Source organism: Erythrolamprus reginae, chromosome 1 (assembly GCF_031021105.1).
Source record: "Erythrolamprus reginae isolate rEryReg1 chromosome 1, rEryReg1.hap1, whole genome shotgun sequence".
Lineage (NCBI taxonomy): Eukaryota > Metazoa > Chordata > Lepidosauria > Squamata > Dipsadidae > Erythrolamprus > Erythrolamprus reginae.
The window spans coordinates 227,155,160-227,180,262 of record NC_091950.1 but is presented as its reverse complement, the minus strand read 5'-3'; the positions used below and the strand labels follow the sequence as shown (position 1 = coordinate 227,180,262).

General features: G+C 39.0%; 1 protein-coding gene across 9 annotated transcripts in view; it reads right to left on the bottom strand.

Moving 5' to 3' along the window:
• The window catches only part of EVA1A (eva-1 homolog A, regulator of programmed cell death), a 36,565-nt gene extending 11,702 nt beyond the window's left edge, over positions 1 to 24,863 (bottom strand). Inside the window, exons 1-3 of one of the 9 annotated variants that reach the window (XR_011557340.1) lie at positions 24,737 to 24,863; positions 24,463 to 24,647; positions 21,293 to 21,395 (exon numbers count right to left, since the gene is read on the bottom strand). The gene's annotated coding sequence lies outside the window, so the exon portion shown is untranslated. Of the gene's footprint in view, positions 1 to 672; positions 747 to 13,522; positions 13,558 to 21,292; positions 21,396 to 22,776; positions 23,144 to 24,462; positions 24,648 to 24,736 lie in introns of those variants that run through there. The other 8 variants (XM_070732402.1, XM_070732401.1, XM_070732397.1 and 5 more) reach the window with 8 other exon arrangements.
• Positions 24,864 to 25,103: the final 240 nt, after the last annotated feature.

Here is a 25,103-nt window from a genome sequence, read left to right as displayed (position 1 = left end):
ATTATCTCACTCAGTGGTTTCATGTAGATTGCTTCAGTTGGGACAGAAGAAGTGAGGGATTGCAAGACCATCTGGGAAATTGTTATGGAATGTTGAAAATGAAGATCACATGATTACATAGCAGCCTGCAAACATAGTGGCAGCCAATAGCACCAAAGCTACCACATCTTTCCCAATTTCATTCCTTTGGGAGTCACAAGTCCTGGATTTTGGACACAGACCCTGTGATAATCATTTCACCCAGTTAAAGGGCATGAGAAGAATTTTAGTAGTATACAGATGGTGACAGTAAAGAGGAGGGCCCCCGCTGAATGCAGAATATATCAACATTATAGAGAAGAAACAGTGAAATTCATTCCCAATTGTACTTATACCTGCAGCTAACGGGGGAAGAGCAGGAGTGGTCTACAGTCCGGATGGTGGGTGGGTGTGGGACGCAGTGGGGTAGCAAAAATGGAGCTCCACCCTAGAGCACCCGATTTGCACTGAAAGATGTTGAAAGAAAATGCAGGGCATCCTGCATAATCCACGCCCACAGTGTGGTAGTAAAAAATTTGGTGGCCCTTCACTGGGGAAGAGTTAGTATTTCCAGTTCTTAGGAAGCACCATTTGGCATTATTTATTATTAGATTATTTTTACCCTAATGTCCATTTCTCAAGTCAATTCCATACCTCTTGCAGTGCAAACAAATTAGCATGATGAATAACTATTAATAAGAACTATTTCATCAAAACAAATTCATGGCATAATCTGTAAAAAGAACAAACATGAACAGCATTAAGACAAATATTGTTTAGGTTAATTGATTGCTTCTCAAGCAATCCTTTCTTAAATGCCTTTTCTCTCTCTCTTTTTTTCTTTTGTTCAACTTTCCAGGTCCATATGCGGTGCTCACGAAAGACTTACAAATGGAAACGTTCATGGTCCCGGGCGTTTTTTTCTAATCTCCAAAGGAAAGGATTGGAGAAACGCTTTGAAATCCAGAAATATGTTACCAATCATTTAGAAGGATCTTGTATTATTATTTAAAATTCAACAACAAACATTTTAGATACATTTTCTGGTGTAATAAATTCCAGTTCTAGGGACTAGTACCAAAAGTGGCCTCCCCACTAGATTTTCCCAGATGGTGATAGAACTTTATTTGAATATAACTAGTCTTGGGATAATGACCATTTGTTTGGCAGCCATTTGACATTACTCATTTACCCGCTGTCCCTGAAGTTATGGCTATTGCAATACATCATGGTACACGATCAAAATTTGTGAACTTGGTAGCCTGTCCACAACTACAAGGGCTTTTCAAATCCCTTGAAATAATGATCTTGTATCATTATCCTGGGACTTATATATTTCCCTTCATTCATTTCAACTCCTGCTACTCACCAATATCCCACCATCTCCACCCTTTTGGCCATTCTGTACTCTATCACCCTAGGATTGCCAAGGCTAAAAGATGCAATCACTACACAATCATGATATTCGCTCTGTGACCTTGGATCAAGCATAGATGCTCTTAAATTGAACTATTTTTCAATATCATTTGGAGCATGAAAAGGGAAAGAAACACATCACAGCCTTTGTTGTGGCTGCTTCAAAGAAGGGTGATTGTGTATTGAATTAAAAAAATAAATCCCTGGAAAAGAATGTTCTTTCCTTCACAAGTAAAAACAATATTATGTGAGCATACATATTGATCTACTGAAGTTCTTGTACTATTTTGGGGACATGATGATAACTTATCAATCACAAACATTCCTGACTAAGAAATCATATTTGCTGTCAGTTATATCAATAAACATTACCTGACATTGAAACACCTGTTTCATTATGATTGTTTCTAATTATGGCTTCCTAGCAGAATGAGTTTGCGCTAGATCAGACCTGGGCAAGATGCGGCCCGCCCGCTGTCTGTGATCGGCCCACAGAGGTTGGTCCAGCTTTTCTAGATAAGAACCCGATGTTCAAGATATAATATACTGTATAATATATAATTATATATATATAATATAATATATAATGTATAATGTGATAATGTATAATCTATTATATAATATATAATTATAATTTATAATTATAATATAATTAACTCAGTTCTACCCAATAATATACAGTATTGGGTAAAACTGAGTTAATTATATTAGTCTGGCCCTCTAAAACCATCCCAATTTCTCATACAGCCCTATGGCAAAATTAATTGCCCACCACTGAGGAATCAGAACCAAAAATTTCATCACTTATTCTGCTGTATTTTCTTGACTGCTATAAAACACGTATCTACCAAATTCCTTGAGAGGCATCTAAGCTGGAAAGCAAATACCACATCTAAATCTAGTCTAAAAGGCTGTGAGACTATATAGAACAGATTTAGGGAAGTGCAGGGGGATGTAGAAGGCCAGGAGGAAAGTAGATGGTGAAAACAGAACTCTGCACAGCATGGGGCATTGCCCCATGATAGTCACTCCGATTATCCTTAATGGTTTGGCAGGCAAACCAGGAGAGGCCCCTCATATGAGCTCAAATAATCTGCCAAAACTGAAGTAGAAATGCAAGGCAGCCACAAACATTAGAAGAACACAGACACAATGAGACAGTTAAGCTAAACCAATATTTTGATGTTAAACACACACATATACACACAAAAGAACTGGGTGTTATTTTTCAAAATGTTGGAAAAGTTTCTTATAGATTGTCCCCTCTTTGCATTTTTACATAATACCCATATGAGGAAAACAATGGTAGTTTATGATAGTACTGTATAGAACTAGTTTTTTAAGCTATGAAAGAACATGAAGCATATTTGCTCATTCACAGTGCAAAGCTTTCTACACACACACACACACACACACACACACACACACACAGGTGTCAGGATCTGTGATAAACTCCAAGTAGGCGTCAAGAACGGCAAAAGGCTTTTTTTTTTTAAAGGAAAAAAAGTGTAGCCCCTGGCTGCAAAACAGGTTAAGCATTCTTGCACTTTAAAGCTCCGCTATGCAAACATGAATGTTACAAATTCCTAACAAATACATTCACAAACTGCCTGTTGAAAGAACTAGAATGTTCTTCAGGTTATTAGAGGAGGAGCAATAACAGTCATGAACATAAAAGCACAGACACAGAAATATATCAGATTCAGCATCAAGAATTATATGCTTTCTTACACTAGGTAGCAGAATGGTACATATACAATTATCAGCAGTAGTATTAAAATATCTTTAACAGAATAACAGATTTGGAGACCTTGGATATCTTCTAGTTCAGGGGTTCCCCCACCCCCACAGGCTGCAGTCCAGTTCAAACTCCCCCAAAGTGTATAGTAATGTATTGATAAAGATTCTCATTCAAACTATCAGAACATTAGCTTATTCAAAACACAGTCAAATTAAACTAACAAGAAAATAAATCCAGTTGCCACAATTCAATTTTCCAGACATTTGTTAATAAATTTTGGTCATTTTTATTACTGTTCTGTACTACCATTTGATCAGTCCAAAAGTTGCACTTGAAAGATAGAGGCATCAAAACTCATGAAAAATGAAGTTGAAACTGTTATAGACAGCCAAAGTTCACAAAAAATGCTAAGCTTGAATAAAATGTACTTCTCACCTAATCTGACTTCAAGCTAGCATTAAAATAAATGGCCTATGAACCTGTGTATTCATGTAGGTAACAGTTGGTAATAAAAAAGATTGATCAGCTAACATTTTGGGCACAATTTCAGATATGAGAATATAACTATTTGTAGAACTAATTCAAATGCCCCTTGATAATCAACATGGATCTGTATGCATCTGTATAACTATAAGGAATATCAAAGACTCCCTGGATGAATTGCTCAAAAATATCAGAGGAATATATATACAGTATTGGCTTCTTCCTTGATGATAGCAAGATTCCCAAGATGTGAAAAGCTATTGCATGTCAAAATCATCTGGATCAGTGGTCACCAACCAGTGGTCTGTGGACCACTGGTGGGCTATGAGAAAATTTTGGTGGTCTGCATAAAAATGATTTGCATTTTTAATATTACCTTAGATACTATTTATCATTTTAAAAAATCATATTAGTGGTCTGTGGGATTTAAAATTATGAATTTAGTGATCCCCGAGGTCTGAAAGGTTGGTAACTCCTGATCTAGATATTAGGAACATGTAGATTCCAAATAAATGCTTATGGGAGAAGACATGAATTTAATAACCCTCTCCTACTCCCTAGTATTACAGGCATGCTGATTCTCATACTGTATAGGAAGTAACGTACACTTATCATAACTAATAGTCATTGATAGCCTTATCCCCTAAGAATTAATTTACTGGTAATCCATTTAAATAATCTAAGTTGGTTGCCACTGCAGCTTCTTTGCCCTGGTGAATTGTATATTTAAATATATACAGAAGTACTTCTTAGTGAATGACTGTATAGTTGGATTTGGAATCAGTTTGGACTGAAGATGGATATCAAAGATATTTTATAAATAGGTAGTTGAAAAGACTTTTAAAAATGGGGCCATGTGAAAGCAGTGTGAAGGGTTGTAATTGAAAGGGATACTAAATGTCTCCAAAGGTGACAGATAGGACATGTCAAGTGTATCTGTGCTACTGCCTTAATGTTAATGTTTGAGCAAATAGGAGCCATAGTGGGGCAGTGGTTAGAGTGAAATATTGCAGACTACTTATCTGCTATTAGCTTATTTGGTCTCCCATCGAAGCCTGCTTATCTCCCTCACTGGAGCTTGCTGATCTCCCCTATCAGAGCCTGTCTTTTTCTCCCATCAGAGCTTGTTTTTCCTATCAGAGAGTTTCTCCCAGTGGAGCTTGTTTTCTCCCATCGGAGGCTGCTTGTTCCCCCTCATTGGAGCTTGGTTATTTTCTCTATCCAACCAATTAACTAATTGACTGAGTGTCTCACTTATTGAATACCTGCAAACTAGGGATTAATTAGAACTTAAAATTTCAATCTTATTATCGTAAATTATCCATTTATGATGGATAATTTCCAGGGGGAGCTATCTATCTAAACCTAGTCAGGAACCAGCAATCTTAAAAGATGAGGAGATAGCAACTTATTGTCTCTCAATATGTCTCACATTTTGTGTGGCGGTGACTTGCAGCTTTTCCCTTTACTATGTGATGGATTTAGCGGCACTTTATTGTGGAGCTCCGCCGGGAAAAACAGCGGACTATTTTGGGGGAGCGGGCCCCCGGGGCATTGACACCATCTTCACTCCGGGTCATTGTGCCGCAGAGAGCTGCAGATTGGTCCTCACTGTGGGAGGGGTGCGGTGGATGGCTGCTGAAGGTCCTAGAGGTAAAGGGCACGTTTTCTCCTCGGGGAGCTACTGTCTGTTGCGGTGAAGACACCAAAGAGAAAGGACAAACTCTGGCTGGTTTGGCGGCTTCCATACTGGCTTTCTCTACATTAGAGAAAGAGTCCCTGCATTAACTCGCTTTAGTTTTTTATATTGATATTTTAGCTTGTGGGGGGGAGTGCTTGGGTGTGTGTATGAACATATAGATGATTCTAATAGAGTGAGTGGCTGGAATGATTGAATTTGGAAGAATAAGAGAGTCGGGGACAAGAGATCGAGTGCCCCCTGCTTAGTGTGCAAACAGAATCAGGTGAGAGTCCAGTTACGATCCCCAGCTTGGTATGAGTGAGATATATGGCCTGTCAGAGAAGAAGAGGACCAAAGGGGTGGAGGAGGGGATCCAGAGTATTATGGTCATCATTGGGAGAGATAGAAATGGTGGAAGCCAAGGGGTAAGCCACTGTTCAAAGCGATTATGTGTTCCAGCTCGTACATCTGGTGGCTTGGAATGTCAGGACCTGGGCTCAAGCTACTGCTGTTTAATGCCATGTTTATTGTCAACAGTGCCCATTGTTCATGATTTAATCATGGAGGAGGGACACAATCTGTCATGTATAACTGAGACCTGGCACCTACATTTCATAAGTTCTTCACAAGCTGCACTGACTTCCTATCAATCTCTGGTCACAATTCAAAGTGTTTGTTATTACCTTTAAAGCCCTACATGGCCCAGAGCCAAAGTTATCTTCAAGACCGCCTTCTACCACATACCTCCAAGCATCCGGTTAGATCCCACAGGGTTGGTCTTTTTCGGGTCCCATCAGTTAAACTTTGTCGGCTGTCTGGTCCACGGAGGAGAGACTTCTCTGTGGTTGCCACGACTCTCTGGAATCAGCTACCCCCTGAGATCCGCACTGCCCCCACCTTATTTCTAGAAAGCCTTAAAGACCTGGCTTTTCCTACAGGCCTGGGGCCACTGACCTCCGGTAGGGGGGGGTTACTAGTGAAGTCAGCCCATGAATGTATGGATGGCTGCAATTATTTTAAATGGAAATATTTTTATATTGATCAATGTTTATTTTTGTTGTGTGCCACCCTGAGTCCCTGGGAACATGGGCGGCACAGAAATAGAAAAGTAAGTAAGTAAGTGAGCAAGTAAGCAAGTAAATACTTTTGCTGACTGACAGCTGTCTGCAATATGGCAGTTCAAATCTCACCAAGGTTGACTCATCTTTCCATCTTTCTGAGGTGGGTAACATGAGGACCCAAATTGTTGGGGCCAATATGCTGACTGTAAATAGCTTACACAGGGCTGTAAAGCCCTGTAAGATGCTATATAAGTCTAAGAGCTATTGCTATTGCTAAACACATAAATGCTTTTAGGAAAAAAATACTACAATATCTACCCATATACTTTCCTATGAGATAGAATTAATAAATGACATAGATATTGAGAAATTGTAAAAGGAGGGTTCATGAGCTCAAAGAGATGGGAGGTGTCAATTCTTTGATTTTTGTAAATCAAAATTTAAAATTCTCCACTTGTCATATTTCAAAGACAAACCAGACAAGAAACACAAGAGGAACTAATTTACGCCTTACTATAAGACCACATTAACAGAATCTTGCAAGTCTAAAGGCACAGGTGTTCCGCCTCTACTTTTAACAACTTTATCCATTAGGACAAGTATTTCCTAAGCATCTTTATGTGACCCTTAAGCAAGGAGGGGGGGGTCTGCCTCTCTTGTTGGATTGTTTCCTTGGCAGCATCTCCTCCTCTCTTTGCTCAAGGTCATTCATACATTCCATTACAAATACAGACTGGCAGGTGAATCCACACTGAACCAGGTCATCCATTATTTCTTTATTCCAAGAAGACTAGTATCTGTCTGTCCAAATTAAATGGGCTACAGATTAGCCTTCCCAAATAGGTTTAAGCAAGAACATCAATCTGTAGAGTTGTAATCAAGGCTTGTGTCAACCTTACCATCTCAATTTGCTACTGATCTCCCTGAAATGTTGGGGTGGGTGACATGCCATTTACTGAATATAATCCACTTTGGTTTTTACATGGTTGATTTTTTTATAACCTTTCTTTAATAACTTAAGGTGGTGAACATATATAATACTCCTTTTTCTCATATTTTCCCCACAACAACCCTGTGAGGTGTCTTGGACTGAGAGTGTGTGACTGGCCCAAAGTCACCCAGTCAGCTTTCATGCCTACCAGAACTCCCAATCTCCTGGGTTGTAGGACAGCATCTTTTTTAAAAAAAACATGTTTTATTTGCAATTTTCTTTCTACACCGTACATATTTTGTGGGCAGTGCATTGATTGGTCAAATCTTTTTTAAATAATGCTAACAATAATACAAATATGTATAATCCCAATCTTCCAACTTCCACAATACCATTCTCTCTTTATAATTATTTATCATTTTCCCATTAATTCATTTAAACATAGATAACATTTCTTGGCACCATTTGTTATTACTAATATTTAATATTTTAGGAATTACTCATTATTCCACCGTAACACCATAACATCCAAATGTGTAGGATTTCTAATAAAGCCAAATATTAACAATTTTTAATCAATCCCAGGAATATATCTCAAAGGACAACCGGTAGTATAAACATAGTTTAATGGCCAGAGAAAGGGGAAGGAAAGCCAGCATGGTTAAGAGCCTGAACTGCAAAATTTGAATAATAAGAGGGACCATTATATTTTTGATTTCCTTGAAAGTTCAAATAAGTTCAGTCAATTCTCTATTATTTGAGTTCTGGACCTGTATTGTGCAGCCTTTCTGCAACATCATAATTAGTTGCAGAAGAGCCAGCGTTCAGTGGAAAAAGCCGATGGTTTTTTTGCCATAACCTCCTGTGAGGGAGGAAGTAAATGGCTAGGAGGAAGGAGCTTCTGTTCTGAATGCAAATAAAAAAATAGGCAGCGGAAAAAGCACAAGAAGTACAGAATAGGAAAAACCAGAATTTTTTTTTTTTAAAAAAGAACTTCCCCTAAGATTTATTCCTAGGAGAATAAATATAAAGCAGATTGTTGCAGAGATATTGTATTACATTTTATATCAAAATCAGGTTACAAGAAATCTCTGTGAAGCACATTTATGCCCACAAATTCTGGTACATAAATTCATGTTGAGAATTAATTGATCTGAAAATAAAGTATTTATTAATAGTTGTATTGCCCATATATACTAGCTAAATATTAGTACATCTATAAGTTCTACTTTTTTCTGTTGTTCTACATCTGCACTGAGTTTAATGATTGCCTTCACTGGAACAGAAGAGCTAACAAAAAAGTGAAAACTAAGGGTCAATTTGTCTTAAGAGCTTTACATTTACAGGTTAATCAGTATGCAGATCTAATAAACAGCCCTGCTTTCACAAAGCGCAGCAAGGAGGTACAGCAATGGTATTTAGTAAAGGCATTGAATTACAATGTGTGGTCTCCAAAACTGCTGGGCTGCATCTAAGATCATTTCATCAATTATACTCGATAGGAGCTGGAACTGAGTATCACCAGGAGGTCCATATGCATGTGGCTGATTCTTGGCCAAGCGACTTCTCTTCCAGAATACAGTTACATGCCTAATACATATGCTACTTCATTTCTGCTTCAAAACCATCCTGATCAGGCTTCAACTATGAGCTTGTTTCATTTCCTGCACAAATAAAATGTGCCATTTTCATTTTCATTTTCATTTCATTCAAACAATTTGATCACAAACTTTCCGCTACCAGTATTTCATACTTAAAAGTAAAGAAAATTGCTAGATGAGCCAGAGAGGTGTTTCACCACCTCACAGCTCAGTCTGATGGTTAAACCACACAAAAAAGTGTCTGTATCACAAATAGAAAATGAGGAGGAAAACATATTTATATCCAGATTGTCTCAGATGAGCAGTAAGACAATCTATGCACAAGACAAAGGTAACCACATAGGTGCTACACGGTGTAGAAAGTCAGAACCCACCACCCTGCTAGAGAATGAAATATTTTGGGGGGTGTTAAAGACAGTCTTCCAGTCTCAAGCAGAAACTGAGGAGGTCAGCTTTTAGAAATGCAGATTTGGTAATCCATTCAGAAAGACTGGGTCCGACAGAAACTCCAGATAAACAATTAGACAAGAGTTGCTCAGACAAATACCTGGGACCGTGATGCCAAACCTATGGCACACCATTGGCCTAGTTCAGCTCCAGCTGATTTTTGGCTTATGCTGAGGCCGTGGCAGGGGGATTTTGTCCTCCGGATGAGCGCATGCTTTTCGGCACCCAAGGAAAAAAAGGTTCGCCATCACTGACCTAGGATTTGCCTATAGAGCCAGCCATGACCTCTACATGACCCCGTAGAGATCTAGAAAGTATAAATCCCACCCACTCTCAACTCCATTTTGTAAGTTGTCCCAGAACTGCATACTGTGTGTGCGTTGGTTCTGTTCGCCAATAAACATAACCTTTCTTTATACAATCAGCCTCCATTTTATTCCTGGCTTGAAACTTTCTTCTAACAAAAGTGCACTCTGTTAAAAAAAGAATTTGTTAAAAAGAACATCTAGTAATGAATCAGAAGCGGTTCCAAAGAGTAAATGATGCAAACCAAAGAATTCTTATGCAGAATTGAGAGTAACACATTAAAAAAATGCTGAAAACAATCCTTGACAAAACCAATATTCTTTAACATTACTCTTCTCCTTAGACATTTTTCTTCTAGAGGCTACCTTTTAATTATTTGTCCTGCACAGTATAATTTTTTGTGTGCTTAGAATCAGTCTAGATGCTTTAATTCCAGTCCTGAGTCCTTGTATATGAGGGTTTCTTCTGAGCACATGCAAAATGATTCACAACTGCCCACTGCTATCTGCAGGCACTGGCCCTAGCTTAGGTGGGATTTAGTCTCCTCCGTTGAGAAATATGTCGGCTCCTGCTCTTGCCTCCCTGTCCACAACTCCCATCATGGCTGCAACTCTCTTATCTCCCCAGAGAATAAGGCAATTTTTCATTTGGGAGAGTCCCCTTTTGACTCGTATCCTTTTTCAATATTAAGGACCACAGGGCCAGCCGAGCCAGTTACTTCTGCAGTCTGACCTGCCCTTGCTTTGGTATTGTTTCCCACAAAATTAAATCACAGCTATGTCTGGTTGTTTCCTCTCCTGTGTTTTGACTCCCCTCCTCTCCTCCTCCTCCAAGGAGGTTTTGTTCCTTCTTGTCTCAAGCGGAGTAGAGTGGGAGGAGCTAAACAGCATAAGAAACTTCAGCATCCAGCATGGAGCTTTTGCAAAGAAAAACACACAATCAAAAATCTCAAACCATTTCATTGCAATAAATGTGCTCCAGGCCAATTTCTTAGCCAGATTTGTTTTACAAACCAGAGGCTGCACTTCTTGTGCTCATAATAAAGATCACATTAATATAATCTCAATGCACTTACTAAATCTGGGTTGCAAGTCCTCTAAATGATACAACAAACTTCAACTCTCTGTTGCCATTTTATGATTGTCTGAATTTTTGCAAACGCCTTCCCTGATTCCAGGATTATTACCAGTGTCATCTCCCACTAGGCCTATCAAACTGCAAACAACACAGAATAACAGCAACTACTTATGGAAGGGCTAGGAAGCCAACTTGCTAGTGATGGCAATGTCAGGCAAGTTCATGCTGACAAACTGGGTGGAAATCTGTTTGTTGTGCTGGAGTGTGAATAAACACACTGGTAGAGAGAAGGAGCAGGCATATTCCTGACCAAGCAGAAAGAGAATTGTACCACTTCATGTAACTAAACTTAAATGTTTTTCTTTTCATTTTGGTGTTTTTTTTGTGGGGTTTTTTGGAGATGATTATTTATTTTTCTCCAACATAAACAACCTCAACTTGTGTCATCTGTATTTATTGCCCAATGAATAGTTTAATTTTATAAAAAGTCTAGAAAAGTTAATTTAAGAGCCATGCTAGATACAAACTACATCATTTACCTCCACCTAACAGGTTTATATAGTTAAACTGTTCAAGAAACTGTAATGCTCTACTTGGATCTGTCAAAAGGTATTTGTGTCTCCATGCTCTGTAATTGCAGTGCCAACTGCAGTTATGTATGGTTGAACTGCACTAGTAAAAGTGGTGGAAGAAGTGCATCAAGCACACCAGAGAATCAGATTTTCGCTAACTTTGCAGAATTGTTCCTTTGGCCAGGAATATTTCTACACAAGGGAATTTGCAAAAAAGAAACACTTTTTTCTTCAAATAACTGTTTTTATTCTGCAATAATAATTCAGGAATGCAACATCAGGATGTCTGGGATGGGAGAAAGTAAGAGGAGAGTAGTGGCAGGGTGAGAAGATGGCTCCTGGTCCTTCTCCATCTTAATGTTGCTTAATAGTCTGTTGGAGATGGGAAGCTTATACATTCAAATATGGGCTCCATACTAGGTTTCCTATAGCATATTTTACTTAGCAGGATCACATCTACATAACACAAATTCTTGGGGCAGCTCTATTAAAATATAGTATGAGCAATATAAAATAATAAACTACATAGAAAGTAGTTTTTCTTATTAAAAGTAAGAAATCTTTACAGCCATCATATCTAGTTTCCAACCAAATTACTGTACATTACAAAGAAGCTGAGGCAATGCAGCTGGAAAAATCAAAGTATTTGATGCAATGCTCTTCAAAATTGTTTACATTTTAAAAACTGGTGTGTGTTCAGGGGCCACTTCATCTCTGAAGACCCCATTCAATAGTCCTTTGTTATTGGCAAGAATAACTTGGGAGAAATTCTAAGGATTCTTGATCCCTCATAGAAGTTTACTAAGTGACTTTGAGCCAGTAAGCACCTACCTGTCCAATTTATCTCAAGAGTGTTGAAGAAATCACCATCAGGTGTACCAATTTAATGATATTGGCACACCTGGTTTTGGCTTTATCCACTCTATTTTTGCCAATGGACATAGATGTAAATAATGTCAGCAAATACTGATTAATTTCTTTCACATTAGTGTAAAATATTGCTTGTCCTGCTGGGTTCTTTGTGAGTTTTATGCAGTACTCATTTTCATGCAGTAAGATGGCATAGCCACACAGTGAAGACTCATTTTATTGGACTTCAACACAATAGACATTGCATTCAGTGGGCCAAACTCTGTTGTGTTTTTTGCATAATAGTATCATTACGCAAACAAGGCAAATGATGCCAATTGAACAAAAAGACATCCTTACACGAATGACACATACACACAGAGTCTTATTTATTTATATTTTATGTCTCAAATTATATAGTCTCATTTATGTACTCTTACTCTTCAATTCAACTGATTTTCTTGAATAACCAAGAAAACTATTAAAACAAGATTTTAACGTATTCCAAATATAAAAGTGCCTCATGTAAACTTTGAGAATCTCTATATCTTCAGTTTGGTAGATTTCTTCTCTTTAAGACTATCTTCTCTCCAAATTCTACAGTTGAGCACTGCGAATATTATCAGAACAATGTTACTCTGAAAACAATCCCAGCCAAAAGCCTTATGTTGATGAAGTAAAGCAACACACAACTAAACCACAACAAAATGGAGCATTACCTGCCCCCCCCCCCAAAGCAACCAAAAAAACCTTAGCCAAATATAATTAATCCAGGTTCAGAAGCAAGAAAGCAGTAAATATTTGTATATACAGCAAGGAGGTCCTCTTATTACTTTCTGTACTACATTACATTACAGTACAGTACATGTACTGTATTACAAATGACTGTAGGGAAGAGTAAATAAGGTCCTGGATTCAGATTAGCATTTAATTCTGTAGATCCAGGAGAAGCCAGCAAAAGTTATTTGTGCTCTGTGCTGAAGACATTGCTGTTTTAATACCTAGTTATATGCTGAAGTACAAGAAAAAAAACCACTCTGGAATTAATTAAAACCTTTGGGTTAAAAAAAACCTGCCAGGTTGACACACAATGTATCCAAGAGGCATAGAAAATGAATGCAGATCCTCTGATTGCCACCTTTACTGACAGTACAGTTGGAGCTGCAGGCAGAAATTAAACATTAAACTCATAAAGTTTAAGTTTAGTGATTTATAAACAGCAACTATTTCATTTCAGTTCTTGATGATGAGGAGGATGAAACAAGAGAAAGAGAAGAGATAGTATTTCAGCAAAGCATGAGTGAGGCAAAAGAAAGCTTAATTACAAAAAAAGCCTTACCGGAAGAAGCTCCAGGGACAGATTCAGCAGATCTCAGAAACTGCCTCGATGCTCTTTCCTTTTTAAATCTCATTCCCCCTTGACTATGTTCGTCATTACGCCCCATGAACATGTTGAGTCCTGCTCTGAGTCTGCTAATGGTGCCAGGTTCTACCATGCAAACTGTTAAGAGAATGGGGCACCTCTGCTTCTTCGCCCTTCCCATCCCACAAAGTACAAGAGCACACAAGGGCCATCTGCAACTTGCCATTGCACATTCTTTCTTCCTTTGTGCTGAATAATATATACAATTATAATGCCTTCAAAGCTTTATTATGACTAGAAGCAATATGGTTGCTTGCATGGGCCTGTTGTTGTTCTGGCCAAAACTAATTTATCTCTTGTTTAAACCCCTTGGATGTACTAGATTTATAGCCAATAAATATTTTAATTGGTACCCAAAACACAGTAAGCAAAGCAGGCAATGTATGTCTGAAAGACAGAGTTGCTGTTCCGCTGTTTCTTACTACACTTATCTTCCTATTCATACAGACATAGTTGCTCTCCCTTCTATGCCCTGAATGGGCTTCTTTGCAGTTGGCTTCAAAGACAGAGGCTATTAGCAGTAGGCTACATTTGTCATTAGGAAATATGCTGTTTAATGCCAGAAATATGTCTTTTTATTCACAGATTTGTTGAATTGTGTGTGTTTCTTTATCTCAGCCTTGATTCCTGGCATGGAGTAGACCATGCACTTATCTTGACAAAGTTTTTCAGAAGTGGTTAGCCTTTGCCTCCTTTCTAGACCTAAAATAAAGTGGCTAACTCAAATTCAGCCATCTGACTTCCTGTCTAAGACAGGATTAGAACTCAGTCTCCTGGTTTCAAGCCTAGTGCCTTACGACACCAAACTGGGTCTCTTCCCTGATATATTATCGAGAATATCATGTCTCAAACATCCTGGTTGGTTTTTTTTAAAAACCCTGCATATTGCAACAGTATGGCATTTATTTATGTATTTAATTTATAGTTTAATACTGCTCCATCTCAGTATACAAGAATCTCAAGAGCAGTTTCAAAATATCACAGCAATAAAATCCTTGTTTCCCTTAGCCTCTGAAGCAGTGGTTCTCAACCTTTTAATGCCCCAACCCCTTAATACAGTTCCTCATGTTGTGGTTACCCCCAACCATAAGTCTAGCACCAATTCTCTTTACGCTGATTGGCAGGAAGGTCAGAGGGACACCCCCACTGCAAACACCTGATTAGTCAAATTGTAAAAATATGTCCCAAGGCCCCAGAATAGAAGCTTTAGTTTCTAACACCATGGGAAATTTGTCTTTTCCTACGGTCTTAGGCAACCCCAGGGAAATGGTCATTCGACCCCCCCAAAGGGGTCCAGATCCCCAAGTTGAGAACCACTGCTCTAAAGCATTAAACTAAGCCTGGAAGGCCACTGATAACTAACACAGCCACTATTAAAAAAACCTAATTCTGCAATGATGATGTCTAACTGCCAACATTCCATACCAATCATCTTCAAAAGCAGCTCCATATTCAGCACACTGAAGTAACCTGACTTCAGAGGCATAAGTTACTATTGCCAACTTCTCCACATCCAGGTAGAGCTATAATTTGCATATCAATCGAAGCTGGATAAAGACATCCTTTTGGCCACATCCTCTTAGTCTCTCTTTTTCACTCTGACCACAAACTCACCCAATCACTGTTATTGCATTGCATGTATTTTTGTGTATGTATGCATACATACCTTCTTACCATAGCAGAAAACTGTTCTTTCTACATCTGTTTTTAATGTCTGAGGTTAGACGTCATATTCCTGTCTGCGAGCCAGAGATGGGATTGCTAACCACAAGACTCTCCTCTCTGCAAAATAATTGCTACTCCATTGCTATTGCCTACAAGCATGCTCAACTAATTATATTCTTCAGTACAGTACTGCTTAGAAGTGTATTTCCAGTATGATCACTTGTTTCATTCTTATGTTTATGTTAAATAATTTGCATAAATGGATCATTGAGTACATTTGCCAAAAAAGGCTCCTGCGAGGTTTAAATTTAAGAGCTCCAGTGGCACAATAATTAAATGCAGCAATGCAATGGTTCTCAACCTTTCTAATGCCACAATCCCTTATACAGTTCCTCATTTTGTGGTGAACCCCAACCATGTGTCTAGCGCCAATTCTCCCAACAAAGCTTTTAGCTGATTGGCAGGAAGGTCAGAGGGACACCCCCACTGTAAATGCCTGATTGGTCGGATTGTAAAAATATGTTCCAAGGCGCCAGAATAGAAATTTGTCTTTTCCCATGGTCTCAGGCGACCCCTGCGAACTGGTCGTTCAACCCCCAAAGGGGTCACAACTTGCATGTTGAGAACCACTGCAGTAATGCAAGCTTAGCCTGTTGACAGCAGTTTGATCCGGATTGTCTCAAAGTTGACTCAGCTTTCCATCCTTCTGAGATTGGTAAAATGATGATCCAGATTGTTTAAGGCAATAGACTTACATTGTAAACTACCCACAGAGTGATAAAAAGCACTGCGATTATAGGATGGCATATAAATCTAAGTGCTATTGTTAATTGTCACACCAGATGGAGAGAATGTGTAGCTCTTTGAACTACAACTTGAGAATCTTTCACGACTGTTTTTGTGGGACATGGCTTCTAACTACTGAGTTCAGAAAGATTTGCCACTATCATGCATGGTTATCCTAGACCGGGGTGTCAAACATGCGTTGTCACATGACATATCACTTTTTTCCCCTTTATTAAAATGGGGGTGGGGGTGGCCAGTGTGTGATGCATCCAGCTGTCCTAGACTGTGTGCTTCATTAGACACTTGCTAAAGCTTAGTAGCAGGAGTACAATATGCTCCAAATAATCTTATGTAATATATATTTTGTAACATTAATGTTTGTCATCCTGTCACTTTTTACATTATATTTGCAATGACAGGAAAAACGAGTGTGTGTGTGTGTGTGTGTGTGTGTGTGTGTGTATGTGTGTGTGTGTGCTACCCTAGTCTCCCTTAATTTTAAAAATTCAGCAAAAACATGTGATATATATATATATGTATACACACACAGAGAGAGACACACACACAAATATATATAGAACCATGTTGACCATTTTCTGAATAATTTGACAGAATAGTGCCCATATATTCTTCACATATCTATAATAAAAATGGATCTCCTTTTAAAATAGCATGAAAGCTGGAGAACTGAGAAAGAGATAAAACACTCTGAGGTGAGATTATATTCTTGTAATCTTTATAGCCATGTTGCAATCATAACTGTGGAATAAATTTTCAATTTTGGTTCATACATAAGCATGCAATAAACATTTGGCAATGAGGTATATTTTGTTTTCTACTATAGATATAAATATAGCAGAGTGATCAGAGGAGTGCAAAAATTATGTAACAGGCATATGTAAAACAATGAATAAAGAATTCCCAAACATTTTTTGTTGTTGTAAATTTTCAGTTTGTTTTATAATATATAAAATTTTATATATTAATTTGTTTTATAATATACCAAAATTCCAAATTAGATTGAACAGTGTGTTGTCTGGATACAAATTATTTTAGGAAATAATAATCAAAGTGTTCACAACAATATTCTTTGCATTAATATCCATTATATTAATATTAATAAAAATAATATTCATAGTATTTCTTTAACCAAGTTAACATATCATCCTTATATCACTGATCCTTCCATGTACTTTGGAATCATAAAGACCTTAGTCCCTTTTAATTTAATATATTATATATATTATGCAAATCCCTCTAATAAATAATGTAGGTTTGCACAATATGTTAGACTAGTTTAAAATGGGTTGAGTAGTTATTTCTTAAAAGATATAAGTGCATTTCTAAATATACTACGCTGTGTTTATGTGCATGTGTGTATTTGAGACTGTTAGATGTTGTTTAGTGGGAAGTTGGTATATGATGTTGATGGTAGAGAAGCCCCTCTTTTTGATTGGTGTATCTATTAATACAGAAAGCAATCACTTGTTTCTAAAATCATACAACTAGCCAGTAACTATTTTCAGTTGTTACATGTCACTGATCAGCAAAAATTAATTTGAGATTTTTTTTAAAAAAAACAGACCAAAAGCTGTTGTACTGTGTTGAAGGAGAGGCAAAAGGGAACTATTTTGGGGAACCGTCTGCCTGACTAGGAAACCCCTACAGGCAGTAAGGCTCTCCATAAAGCAGTCAAACCAGGGCAAGAGGCTCTGATGGGCATGGCTGAGTCTGCCAGATCATTTCAGCAGTCTCTAATCTATTATAACATGGAGCATAAATCTGCCTCTTCAGAAGGCTCCAATCTTCTCAGCACTGTTTTTCTTTCTCTTGCTTTTTGTTTCAGTTTGAATATTTTACATACAGTAATTGAAGAACCTTTGTGATGCTTCTTTCTAAATATATTCTGGTCATAGGAGACAGAACTTAAATATAAACAGATTTTTAATATAATTACACATATGAAAAGGGAGAGCAAACACAGAAACATATAATGCAATTTCTAATGCTCTGGTGATCTTATATATAACAGGCTTAAGCTATGCAACCACACTCATCCAAACAGAGCTATCACATTTGGGTTGCAAAAATCAGATAAACCCTACATGAAAACAAAGAGATACAAATTTAGTTCTCTATGGTGAACATCCATGCTTTTGCAACCCAGATACGGTGGTAACAGTGATTGAATATAGCAGGTTACCCTAGTGTATATAGTAGAATTCAGCTGGAGAACATAGATGTCTCTGTAAGACTACATTCCAAAGTCTTGATGAAATTGAAAGTAGAAAAATGAAAGAAAGCATGGACTTTCTACAAATATAGCTGTACCTAAAATTGAATCCCAAATGGTTTTCATGAAATCTTCAATCATTACTAGATCAGGGGTGGTGTTAGAGAACAGAGATATTTGGGGGGAAAGAATATTTCTTGCTTGCACAAATTGTTACAAAACCAATATTCTGTCAGAAGCAGAAATTATGGAAATTACAGTCATTCTTAATATACTGTCCTACCATGTAACAATCTATTGCAACTCAAAAACTGCTATACTCTTGACCACGGATCCTTGAACTACAGTGATCCCTCGATTTGCGCGTTCTCGATTAGCGTGAAACGCTGCAACGCGGTTTTTCAAAAAATATTAATTAAAAAATAAGTCCGCGTTTTTTTCCCTACACCACGGTTTTCCCGCCCGATGACGTCATACTGATTGCTGATTGGCCAAAATCTCGGAGGAGGGAAGGAGGGAGGGAGAGAAGGGAAGGAGGGAGGGTTGCCATTGCCATTGCCGCCAGCGCTGCCCCAAGAAAGCCGGTGAGAGGAAGGAAGGAGGGAAGGAGGGAGGGAGAGAAGGGAAGGAGGGAAGGAGGGAGGGTTGCCATTGCCATTGCCGCCAGCGCTGCCCTGTGGGTAGCGGCGAGGAGCCCGGAAAAATCACCATTGCATTGCCAGCCTCCGAACTTGCGTCGCTCCACCTTCTGCGCATGTGTGGCCATGGAACAAAGGGCGCGCATGCGCAGATGGTGTTTTTACTTCCGCATCCAGTATAACGCGGAAATCGGTTAGCGCGGGAGGTCTTGGAACGTAACCCCCGCGCTAACCGAGGGATCACTGTACAACCTTTGGGCTGCATGTAGCCCACCAAAGCCATTAATCTGGCCCGCGCAGGACCACAAGGCTACCCTGCCCACATCGCCCTGCCCACCCTTCGGCTGAGTTCAGGACTTATCTTTCTAAGTCCCATGGACTAGAACTGAAAGGTAAGGCCAACCATTTTGGCCTGCAGAAACATTCTGAAGGCAGGGAGGTGAAAAACGGGAAGCAGAGACACCCCAGGAGGCAAAAAAAAAAAAGGTCGAAAACAGCCTGTTTTCCATCTCCCCCACCTCCAGAAAATAGAGAGAGATAGACAAAGACAGAGAGAAACAGAGGGAGGGACAGAAAGAGAGAGAGAAAGGAGAGAGACAAGAAAGACGAGATTTCTTAAGCTACCTGGGGCTGAGAAGAAAATGAATTTTCTGAAGTGGACCACTAAACAACTGAAAAAATTATCTAGTAAAAAGAAAAGTCAGCCAAAGGAGCAACATATGCAAACATAAGCAAATAAAACATCCCCAGGAGCAAAACAAATTAAAGTTTAATTTGTGTGCATTGTTTCATGGATTGTTAAATTGGATACGCCCACCTTGTCACGTGATCTAGCCATGCCCACCCAGCTGTCCAGCCCCCCAACAGTCTGAGGGATCGTGAATTGGCTCCCTTTTTAAAAAGTTTGAGGATCCCTGCTCTTGACAGAAAGCAGAAAAATATATCTTAATTCCAACATCCTAATAAAGTGTCTTTTCCACTTGATAGAAATGCAAAGGAAGACGAGGCTCACTAGGATTTTCCCTTATGCAAAAGGTAAAAATAATAGAAAAAATGCTATGAGGAATTGTTATGTAGCTACCCAGAATGAATCTGAGGAAGACCAAAGCAAGTTTATTTTCCCAGCACGCCATTTATCCGATTGTCATAACTTGATGCTCATAGTATGTGTGTGTGTGTGGGGTATCATTCTAGACCTCATCACCATGGAGGAGCTCAGAGCAGCCCAAGGCAAGCTACACTACCTTTCTGTCTCAAACTGGGAAGTCCTGATGTCAATACTGCAATGACAAATAATTTCTTTTGCAATCTGGAAACTTACCCAATTCAAACTATGCTATATAATACCATAATATTATATGCGTTAGATTGGGAGGGTTCCCAAAGTGAGCTGTTTGGTTCAATGCAACATGCAAGACACCTAAATCTGAAATTTTCAGACTTTTTTTTTAAGTCTAAGATTGAAAAGGCTGCAGGGATAAAAACAATGGTGGCTCCATGGGAGGAGGAAAAAAACTTCCCAGGTGGGAAAGAGAGAGAACTGGCAGCTCCTGCATCCAATCCCAGGAAAAGGTTTTACCAAAGCTTTACAACTGCAGTCTTTCTAGAGCAGTGCTTCCCAACCTTGGCAACTTGAAGACATCTGGACTTCAACTCCTAGAATTCTGGGAGTTGAAGTCCAGATATCTTCAAGTTGCCAAGGTTGGGAAACGCTGTTCTAGAGAAAGGATATTCACTTCGTTCAATTAATATACAGAATGGCTTGCGTACTCCAGTCAGGCCTGCCTGCTAATAAATTATTTTAGGAACTAGGTTAAAGGGGATTTATAAAAACCTGAGGAGGTAATGGTAGTCAAAACAGACAAGATGGTATCCCATGACCAAGCAATAAAAGCCCCGAGTCCACTTGCAGACACCCCAGCCTCAAAGGGTAAATTTATATTAGGTATCTAGATATCTACTGTTTCTGCTTAATTCCCCTTCCTGTGACTTCGGTAATAACTGAAAAAAAAAACTATAACCCCTTCTTGACTTATTGGTTATACTTCAAGGTACTCTATTCCCTGCACCTATCCTTTATAGCAGTGTTTCCCAACCTTGGCAATTTGAAGATATTTGGACTTCAACTCCCGGAATTCCCTAGCCAGCGAATGCTGGCTGGGGAATTCTGGGAGTTGAAGTCCAGATATCTTCAAATTGCCAAGGTTGGGAAACACTGCTTTGTAGAGTTTCGTACACATCTTGCAATCATAATACAAACTGTTACCCCATGAGTAGTAAAAACACAAGTAAATTAGGTTCATTGTTATAAATACGAAGACCTTCCCCCTCCCCCTCCCCCACACCTTCTCCCAATCACATTACCTTAAAGCTTTAGGTAGAGACAGCTTGGTGCCATATATCTTTTTTTTATCCAATTACTCTCAGCAGACAAACTCGTGCAGAGATGAGATGAGGGAAAAGGTAACTGAGCGGAGAAAGGGAGTGGATGGAAGAGAAGTCTTGTTCAGGTGTCATTAAAAAGGGATCATTTCACTTTACAAACAGCTCCTCCTCAGCAACTGCCTGCAAACATTTAGCCATCCCTTTATTCTGCTGTGATCAGCAAATGCGAGACCTCTCCCTCTTGGGGAGGGGGGGGAGAGAACTCATCTGCCTATCGGCTTACAAAGTACCACAGAGTTCCAAATCAGGCTCCTCTGTAGATGGAAGAACTTTGTGAAAACATACTAAGTTCCCATGCTGGCTGAAGAAAATGTTTCCCTCTCTGGAACTGGTGCTTAGCCCACTGCCATAGGGCAGAAGAGTAGGGCTCTGTGACTTCCTCATGTACGTATTAATTTCCTGGGGATTCACTCCTACAGTGTGTGAACCAGTCCTGGCTTTTGCTCTGCTATTACTTAGGAACTAGCTCACCTAAAAGACAAAATCATTTTGAAAATGATACTGTTTATTTCAAAGAAGCTCTTAGCTCAGACCCCTGGAGAAATGGCTGATGAAACAAGATAAACTCTGCTAAAGGAAGAAATAATAATATGCTGCTAACAGATTCAGTTACTATTTGGATCAAAAAAACAGAATTCTCTCAAATTAATTTAGTCTGACAATCTGGATTTCAGCAAGGTTTAATTTACCAGCTGTCGTGTGGAAAAAATAATGCTTTGGGGAGACTTTACCCTTAGACTGCCCACTACTGACCTCACCTGATTCCTAAGAGGTCAGTAAGGGGCGTGGATAAGCGCACCAGCGTCCCTGTTCATTGTTCCCTCTTATCAGTATCCATCTTTTCTATATAAACAATGTTATATCTATGTATATTGCAAATGCATACTTGACAAAACAAATAAAATTTTATTTTTTCAAAATGCTCTATTACCCAAGGAGAAAAAATCCTAATAAAAAATGTAGTAACTAGTAAGCCTGAAAGAAACTACCTGCTGCTGAAAACAGAGGCGGGATAGAGTCATCTAAAGGGACCATTTTATAGTAAGGCAAAAAAAGAGACTTAGAAACAAGAAACTTAGAAACTTAGAAACAAGAAACTTAGAAACTTAGACTTCAAGAAATTCAAGGCCAAACTCTACAAAGAAGAAAGCTTCAGCCATAATTAAGGAAACCTCTGATCTTCTTTTAAGACTCCCTTTTCTTTCTGTATTTATTGTGCCTAAAAGAGTAACACTTCACTTTGCCTGCAAACTTCATTCATTTCCCTTGCAATTTCATTCCACTTCTCACAGTACCTTCAAGGACATTTTAAAAAACTAATGAAATGAAAAGGACCTCTTACTAAATTGCAGATCAGAAGAAAACACCCCCATAATGCCCATAGCTGAAGGTGCAGATCTTACCTTCCAATCCTCAAGACGGACAACAGCTTACCAGAAACATAACTTGGGCCAGCCAGAGATTCATTTAAGTTGGCTCTGTACAATATAAGCAATTCCGTCTGTCTCTTCTGTGCTGACCGGAGGGAGAGCTGTGCAGCCAATTACAGTAGTTGGTTTCGCAAAGTAGGAAACAAAGGGCTGTAGCCACTAACAAATGCTCCACAAATGCTACACCTGTTTTCTCAACAGTAGATCCCAAGAAGACAATGGGACTCAATGTTCTCTGAGCAGCAGACTTCCTAGGTAAAGTTTTTTTCCCCCAAAAAACCTATGCAGCCTGGAGCAAATTGATACCAGCTGAATTAATGTTAATTGATTCACTGGCCCCTCTACACAGACACACCGGTTTGCTAAAAACCGTAAAACTATTTGAGTAGAGCTGGAAGGGGGGAAAAGGCCTTCTCTCATTTCCTTCAACTCTCTCCCCCTGCCTGTCACTGTTTCGCCTCCCAACAAAATATACACGAGATGGTGCTGACACAGAAAGAATGTTGGTGTGTTAGCACTCACCCATGAACTTGAAAAGAAAAACACTCTTTACAGTCAGCATGAAACTGATTGGACAAAGGATTTTATTGTACTGTACAATTCTCTTGTCTCCCAGAATTTTCCTGGGGGACAGGAGGTGGGGATTGAGGAATCTAATAAGGTATTTTTCACTTTATGACTCTCCTATGCATTCCCCCCACCATTTCCATATTACTTTCTTCAAACACAAATGCACACATGAGGCCAAGGCCAAATGGCTGCAATATCTGTCTGTCCAGCAGTGGTAGTCCGGGAGCCATCTGTTTAGACGTAGCCTTGCCTTCTACAGATGGCCTGCTTGCTATCTTCCAAGTGATTTGCCATCTTTAATGTGCTACATGCAACAGTGGAATGGCTTAGGGCTATTAGCCGCCAAGTGGCACCAGAGGTAGAAAATACATTAGAAAATACAGGGCAGAGGGTATCCTTCTAATATTTGGTCTTTCTCCCAGATATTGAACCCTAGAAGAGCTAGGGCTAGCCAAGTCTGATATGAGGGCACTAAGACTGACCTTCATAGCAAGGACCTTCAGAACCTTGTGAGAGCCAGGAGGTGGGCGCCAGGGCCATCAATTCTAGTCTACTCAGGAGCTACTCTACTGTGAATTTCCCTCTCTTCCTGTTTGCCCTGCCCAAGGGATCTTAACATAACTGAGCAGAACTTGACTTACCCAGTACTGTTTGCAAATGTGGGTAAAGAGTTGGCCAGCACAACAGAGCCACAAGCTCTATTTCCTAGCATGAGAACATTTTGATTAAACTAATTCAGTTAACTCTAACTGCTGACTGTTTTCAGCTAGGAATGGACGGTCTGCTGCAATAAAACTGGGGAAATTACAGTAAGTCAAGATATCCTGCTCAAATTGGTTAGAAAACCAAAAATAGTGATTTGTTTCTTTATGTTTTCCTTCTTGATATCTTTGAGTTGTCTGGTCCTGAGTTTACTGTTTTTGTTCATAGCCCAAAAGCAAAGAATCCAATCCATATGTTAGTAATATTCAAAGCTGCAACAGTTTCCCTAAAAGTCTATTTAATTCTAATGAGAAAGGTTATGTTCAAACTCTCCTATTTCTGATAAGCCTGCTAAGACAGTTCAAGACAGAATTAAACACCACTCACTTTCATAAGCAGGATCAGAAAATCCACCCTTCTGGTTTCATTGTAGCTTCAACCGTATATTTTGCCATCTATTCTTCAACAACCTCACCAATTGCCTGCTGTTCTGTTTCTTTAAAACCAGCAAGCTAAGAAAGGTCAAATTGCAGGGGTTGGGTTTGTTGTTTTTTGTTTTTTTGGTGCTCAGCCTGAAAGACATACATACATAGCTCATCAAGATTAGAGGAAAATTGCTGGCTTTTTAAAAATGGAACTTTATCCCAACTCCTTCTTTTACCTTTTTTTTCCTGAGAAGCTGCAGAAAAAGAAAAAGAAATTGTCACGGGTTGTGCAAGCTGGAATGCAGCAGGATCACAGGAAGCAAGATCCGTGTGCCGAGAGTTGGCTTAATACCTTGCCCCCCTACAAAGCTGCCCCAGACCATGTGTGTATGTGGGGGGTGGGGGAACCAGTGGGAAACAGAAAGTTGGCCTTAAAAAGATAGCAATAGGAAATTACACTTCCTTTAAAATATATATATTTGGGGTTTAGTCTGTACTTTATTCCTAAATAAATACTATGTATAATTAAATACATGAGATACAAATAAACCTTTATTTAAATAAGTTAGTGTACAATATATATTATTTATTATTATCATGGAA